Here is an 8,025-nt window from a genome sequence, read left to right on the forward strand (position 1 = left end):
ATCATTAATTAGGGTTTTAGAGTTGAAAACAATTTGGAATGATCACAAGTTTTATCCTAGGGTTTAAGCTTAGAAGCAAATTAGGGTTCACATAAAATAATAGAGTTATGGTTTTAGGGTTTCTCATAAAATGATAAGGTTGTAATTTATTCAATATGGAATTATGGTTTTCTATTTGTAATGTAGTTCTTAAATTAATAACTTGGTTATAAAGTTGAGGTTATTAATAATTTTGAAATAAAATAGTAGTGAATTTAACATCTTGTTATTTTAAAAAAAATTTAATAATTAAGATAATCATTATCTAGAGTTTTTTTAGAAATTAGGGTTTTATAGTTGTTGTTAAATAATAATAAATTGTTAACTAAAAAGGGTTTATGGAAATAAACAAATTTTGAAATACCAAAATTAATATTAGCCTTTAATATTTTCTTACTTTATTATTATTTAAAGAAAATAGTAAATGGTAATTTGCAATTTATGATTTATGAAATACCACTAATATTTAGGTTAATGAAAATATGATAAAGAAACTAATCTTAATATTTTACTTAGTTACTGAGTAGCTATTATTTAATTTTGAAACTTAACTAATTATTGAATTTTTTGAATCTAGGATAAATGAAAAGGCATAATTAATAAAGGTTAAAATATTTGAATTTTTATTTTGACAAACATTTTTATATTATATTTTTATTTAATAGAGTTTATTTTTTGAGAATTTTGATATCTCATTTATATTTTTCTAAGCTAAAATGAATTTTATTTATTTCGCTAAATTTTCAGTTATTTTCTGGTTTTTTAATTAAAGGGTAATATTAAGTGTATCGGTTCATACCCTAGCCCTAGAGACAGACAGGTGGGGCCGTTGACTAGGTCAGCTGCCACGAGGGCAACGACCAGTCAACAGATGTTGAGGTGGCAGGAACACGTCACCCTCGCCGGAGAGCACTCCGGTGAACGACGGTGACGACGCTACAGGGCACTATAGACGATGATTTGAAGTGCGTTCGAACCGCGACTCAACGCTGAGCAAGTGAGCGTCAACGCCACCACCTAAAGGTCACCGGAGCTACTCCGGCGAACTCAACTGCGGCGGGCTCGGCCAAAACACGAACTCGACCTAGGATGCACTCTAGGAAGCGAGAGCTGGCTCTACAGACGCGAAAACTCACCCAGAAGCTCATGGTGTGGTCGGTTCCGGGATGGAATCCGCCATTACCGGTGATCTGCTGTAGAACAAATCCCTCGAGTTCGCTTCACTTTGGCTTCCCCTCGATGCAGTACTTGATACGTCTCCAACGTATCTATAATTTCTGATGTTCCATGCTTGTTTTATGACAATACCTACATGTTTTGTTCACACTTTATATCGTTTTTATGCGCTTTCTGGAACTAACCTATTGACGAGATGCCGAAAGGCCAGTTGCTGTTTTCTGCTGTTTTTGGTTTCAGAAATCCTAGTAAAGAAATATTTTCGAAATCGGACGAAATCAACACCGAAGATCTTATAATTCCTGAAGCTTCCGCAGCACCGGAGAAAGACGAGAGGGGAGCCGTGGGGCCCCACCCCACAGTGGCGGCGCGGCCCAAGGGGGGCGCGCCCCTAGTGTGTGGGCACCCCGTGGCCCCTCCGACTCCGCCTCTTCGCCTATTTAGTCGTCCCCGACCTAAAACCTCGACCACGTTCGACGAAACCAGTAAAAACCTTCCGTAGCCGCCGCCATCGTGAAACTCCACCCGGGGGACGAAGTCTCTGTTCCGGCACCTCGCCGGGACGGGGAATTGCCCCCGGAGTCATCTCCACCGCCATCTTCACCGCCATCGCTGTCTCCATGATGAGGAGGGAGTAATTCACCCCCGGGGCTGAGGGCTCCGCTGTAGCTATGTGGTTCATCTCTCTCTTAATGTGATCTAGTTGAATATCATCTATGTGCTACTCTAGTGATGTTATTAAAGTAGTCTATTCCTCCTCTGCGGTGTAATGGTGACAGTGTGTGCATCGTGTAGTACTTGGCGTGGATTATGATTGTAATCTCTTGTAGATTATGAAGTTAACTATTGCTATGATAAGTATTGATGTGATCTATGCCTCCTTCATAGTGTGATGGTAACAGTGTGCATGCTATGTTAGTTCTTGGTGTGATTGTGTTGATCTATCTTGCACTCTAAGGTTATTTAAATATGAACATTGAATATTGTGGAGCTTGTTAACTCCGGCATTGAGGGTTCGTGGTAATCCTACACAGCTAGTGGTGTTCATCATCCAACAAGAGGGTGTAGAGTAGTCCTATTATGTGATCATTGTTGAGAGTGTCCACTAGTGAAAGCGGGATCCCTAGGCCTTGCTTCCAAGCATCGAATCTCCGTTTGTTTACTATTTTGTTGCATGTTTACTCGCTGCCATATTTTATTCAGATTGCTATTACCACTCATACTCATCCATATTACTTGCATCTCACTATCTCTTCGCCGAACTAGTGCACCTTTACATCTGACAAGTGTATTAGGTGTGTTGGGGACACAAGAGACTTCTTGCTTTGAGGTTGTAGGGTTGCTTGAGAGGGATATCTTTGACCTCTTCCTCCCTGAGATCGATAAACCTTGGGTGATCCACTTAAGGGAAACTTGCTGTTGTTCTACAAACCTCTGCTCTTGGAGGCCCAACACTGTCTACAAGAATAGAAGCTCCCGTAGACATCAGTACTCCACGAAGATGATCTATGAGGCCAGGCGCGTCGATTGAGCTACGCCATGGGCTCCGGGATGACCTCAATCGACAGCGTCATGCTCCGTGCTGACGATCAGTCCAGGAAGAAGTCGAGAGCTAGAGGGGTTCTGAGGGGAAATGGAGGGGTGGAGATGAATTAGGGTTTTCTTGCGGTGCTCCGCACCTATTTATAGAGCTCGAGGTGGTCGGAAGCGTCGTCTCGCCGGCGGCAGGGGTTGAGATGCGACGGCGATGACACACATGGTTGGGGCACGAATCTTGGCACCGGAAAGATAAGAAGAACGCGAGTAAGGTTGGGCGAGGCTCTAAGTTCGTTTGCGATGTCCAGGGCCATCCCTATCGGCAGCGAGGACGTGGCCGGGCGCTCCAAAGGCATTCTCGACGTTGGGGAAGAAGAGGAGCTCGCTTTTCTTCCTCAACGAATCGGTATGGTGGTGTGGGCTAGGTTCGTTCGTGGGCTGGGCTGGCAACGTGGCTGCTGCTGGGCTGTGGTGCCCCGGTAGGTAAGGTCTCTCACTTTCTCTATTTTCTCTTTTCATTTTCTGTTTATATTTATTGATTTGAATTCAAATTTGATTTCTGTTTTGTTTTGCAGGTTTCTAAATGTTTGAATCTCAATGGAACTTGATAATAATGCTTATTTCATAATTGCGTTGTTCAAACAAATATTTAATATTTGATTAGATTGGTACTTTGTGAGGTTCATTCAAAATTTAAAATAGATATGAGTTTAGGTGTTCATCTCAATTCTTTTTATTTGGGAACCAAATCATGTTTAAGTGGTTTGAAAATTTATAACATGTGCATGGTGAACACATTATTAGGTTTTGCTAGTACTTAACAATGTGGATTGTTCACATATATTTTAATTATGGCTAGAGTTTAAAATAAATGGTAATGAGGATGGGATTGGGTCATGATTTTATGTGGATAATTATTTCTAAGGATTTAAGAAGATGGTTGAATAAACTCTATATTTACTAATCTTGCTTAGCAACTTCTAGCTTGAATTACTTAAAATAAATCCTAAGGTCATCATGGTTAATTCACTTTGTAAGGTGATGGTCCAGACTATAGTATATTATTCCTATTTGGTCAACTAAATCAATTACTTGGAAGACAAAATATAATTAGGTATTAGCTTAATTCAAATCACCTAAATGATATTTAAGCTTAAGATATGTCTAGCTTAGGGTTATACTTGTGATCCATGATACACAAGTTATAACATATTATTTTATGTGTAGTGGATCCCATATGAAATGGTTTAGGGTTTTGCATAAGCTTTACTAAATGAAGTATAAATAGGCATGAGGTATAGTAGGGCTCTGATACGCGTGAAGCACACGTCCGTTGGGAACCCCAAGAGGAAGGTGTGATGCGTACAGCAGCAAGTTTTCCCTCAGTAAGAAACCAAGGTTATCGAACCAGTAGGAGTCAAGGAAGCACGTGAAGGTTGTTGGTGGCGGAGTGTAGTGCGGCGCAACACCAGGGATTCCTGCGCCAACGTGGAACCTCGCACAACACAATCAAAGTACTTTGCCCCAACGTAATAGTGAGGTTGTCAATCTCACCGGCTTGCCGTAAACAAAGGATTAGATGTATAGTGTGGAAAATGATTTTTGTTTGCGAAGAACAAGAAAGAACAAGTATTGCAGAGATTGTATTTCAGATGTAAAGAATGGACCGGGGTCCACAGCTCACTAGTGGTGTCTCTCCGATAAGAAATAGCATGTTGGGTGAACAAATTACGCTTGGGCAATTGACAAATAAAGAAGGCATAACAATGCACATACATATATCACGATGAGTACTATGAGATTTAATCAGTGGCATTACGACAAAGTACATAGACCGCTATCCCGCATGCATCTATGCCTAAAAAGTCCACTTTCAGTGTTATCATCCGAACCCCTTCCAGCATTAAGTTGCAAACAACAGTACAATTGCATTAAGTATGGTGCGTAATGTAATCAACACAAATATCCTTATACAAAGCATTGATGTTTTATCCCTAGTGGCAATAGCACATCCACAACCTTAGAACTTTCTCGTCACCGTCCTGCATTCAATGGAGGCATGAACCCACTATCGAGCATAAATACTCCCTCTTGGAGTTACAAGTATCAACTTGGCCAGAGCCTCTACTAGCAACGGAGAGCATGCAAGAACATAAACAACACATATATGATAGATTGATAATCAACTTGACATAGTATTCCATATTCATCGGATCCCAACAAACACAACATGTAGCATTACAAATAGATGATTTTGATCATGATAGGCAGCTCACAAGATCTAACATGATAGCACAATGAGGAGAAGACAACCATCTAGCTACCGCTATGGACCCATAGTCCAGGGGTGAACTACTCACACATCGATGCGGAGGCGATCATGGCGATGAAGAGACCTCCGGGAGATGATTCCCCTCTCCGACAGGGTGCCGGAGGCGATCTCCCGAATCCCCCGAGATGGGATTGGCGGCGGCGTCTCGGAAGGTTTTCCGTATCGTGGCTCTCTGTACTGGGGTTTTTGCGACGAAGGCTTTAAGTAGGCGGAAGGGCGGAGTCAGAGGGCTGACGGGGGCCCCACACCATAGGGCGGCGCGGGCCCACCCTTGGCCGCGTGGCCCTGTGGTGTCGGCGCCCCGTCGCCCCACTTCGTTTCCCCTTCGGTCTTCTGGAATCTTCGTGGAAAAATAAGACCTTGGGCGTTGATTTCGTCCAATTCCGAGAATATTTCCTCTGTAGGATTTCTGAAACCAAAAACAGCAGAAAACAACAACTGGCTCTTCGGCATCTCGTCAATAGGTTAGTGCCAAAAAATGCATAATAATGACATAAAGTATGTATAAAACATGTGAGTATCATCATAAAAGTAGCATGGAACATAAGAAATTATAGATACGTTTGGGACGTATCAAGCATCCCCAAGCTTAGTTCCTACTCGCCCTCGAGTAGGTAAACGATAACAAGGATACTTTCTGAAGTGACATGCTATCATAATCTTGATCAATACTATTGTAAAGCATATGAGATGAATGCAGCGATTCAAAGCAATGGTAAAGACAATGAATAAACAAATGAATCATATAGCAAAGACTTTTCATGAATAGTATTTTCAAGACAAGCATCAATAAGACTTGCATAAGAGTTACTCATAAAGCAATAAATTCTTAGTAGAAAGCTTTGAAACAACACAAAGGAAGATATAAGTTTCAGCGGTTGCTTTCAACTTCAACATGTTTATCTCATGGATAATTGTCAACACAAAGTAATATAACAAGTGCAATAGGTAAACATGTAAGAATCAATGCACACAAGCTCACACAAGTGCTTGCTTCTAAGATAGAAAGAAGTAGGTAAACTGACTCAACAATAAAGTAAAAGAATGGCCCTTCGCAGTGGGAAGCATGGATTACTATTTTTGTGCTAGAGCTTTTCATTTTGAAAACATAGAAACAATTTAGTCAACGGTAGTAATAAATCATATGTGTTATGTATAAGATATCCTATAAGTTGCAAGCCTCAAGCATAGATTACCAATAGTGCTCGCACCTTGTCCTAATTAGCTTAGATTTACATGGATTATCATTGCATAACATATGTTTCAACCAAGGGTCACAAAGGGGTACCTCTATGCCGCCTGTACAAAGGTCTAAGGAGAAAGATCGCATTTGATATCTCGTTTTTGATTATTCTCAACTTAGACATCCATACCCGGACAACATAGACAACAGATAATGGACTCCTCTTTAATGCATAAGCATTCAACAACAGATAATATTCTCATAAGAGATTGAGGATTAATTGTCCAAACTGAAACTTCCACCATGATTCATGGCTTTAGTTAGCGGCCCAATGTTCTTCTCTAACAATATGCATACTCAAACCATTTGATCATGAAAATCGCCCTTACTTCAGTACAAGACGAACATGCATAGCAACTCACATGATATTCAACAAAGGTGAAATAGTTCATGGCGTCCCTGTAAACATGGTTACTCAGCCAACAAGCAACTTATTAAGAAATAAGATACATAGCTGCATATTCTTCACCACAATAGTTTTTAAGGCTATTTTCCCATGAGCTATATATTACGAAGACAAAGGATAGAATTTTTAAAGGTAGCACTCAAGTAATTTACTTTGGAATGGAAGAGAAATACCATGTAGTAGGTAGGTATGGTGGACACAAATGGCATAGTTTTTGGCTCAAGGATTTGGATGCACGAGAAGAATTACTCTCAATACAAGGCTAGGCTAGCAAGGTTGTTTGAAGCAAACTCAAGTATAAAACTAAGACAACAGAAACTTACATAAGAACATATTGCAAGCATTATAAGACTCTACGCTGTCTCCTTGTTGTTCAAACACCTTAACTGTAAAATATCTAGACTCTAGAGAAACTAATCATGCAAACCAAAATTTAACAAGCTCTATGTAGTTCTTCATTAATAGGTGCAAAGTACATGATGCAAGAGCTTAAACATGATCTATATGAGCACAGCAATTGCCAAGTATCAAATTATTCAAGACATTATACCATTTACCACATGCAGCATTTTCTGTTTCCAGCCATATAACAATGAACGAAGCAGCTTCAACCTTCGCCATGAACATTAAAAGTAAAGCTAAGAACATATGTGTTCATACGAAACAACGTGAGCGTGTCTCTCTCCCAAACAAAGAATGCTAGGATCCGATTTTATTCAAACAAAAACAAAAACAAAAACAAACAAGACGCTCCAAGTAAAGCACATAAGATGTGACTGAATAAAAATATAGTTTCACTAGAGGTGACCCGATAAGTTGTCGATGAAGAAGGGATGCCTTGGGCATCCCCAAGCTTAGATGCTTGAGTCTTCTTAAAATATGCAGGGATGAACCACGGGGCATCCCCAAGCTTAGACTTTTCACTCTTCTTGATCATGTTGTATCATCCTCCTCTCTTGACCCTTGAAAACTTCCTCCACACCAAACTCAAAACAAACTCATTAGAGGGTTAGTGCATAATTGAAAATTCATATATTCAGAGGTGACATAATCATTCTTAACACTTCTGGACATTGCACAAAGCTACCGAAAGTTAATGGAACAAAGAAATCCATCAAACATAGCAAAACACGCAATGCGAAATAAAAGGCAGAATCATCAAAACAGAACAGTCCGTAAAGACGAATTTTTCAGGGGCACTTAACTTGCTCAGATGAAAATGCCCAAATTGAATGAAAGTTGCGTACATATCTGAGGATCACGCACGTAAATTGGCAGATGTTTTTAAATTTC

Source organism: Lolium rigidum, chromosome 7 (genome assembly GCF_022539505.1).
Source record: "Lolium rigidum isolate FL_2022 chromosome 7, APGP_CSIRO_Lrig_0.1, whole genome shotgun sequence".
Taxonomy (NCBI): domain Eukaryota; kingdom Viridiplantae; phylum Streptophyta; class Magnoliopsida; order Poales; family Poaceae; genus Lolium; species Lolium rigidum.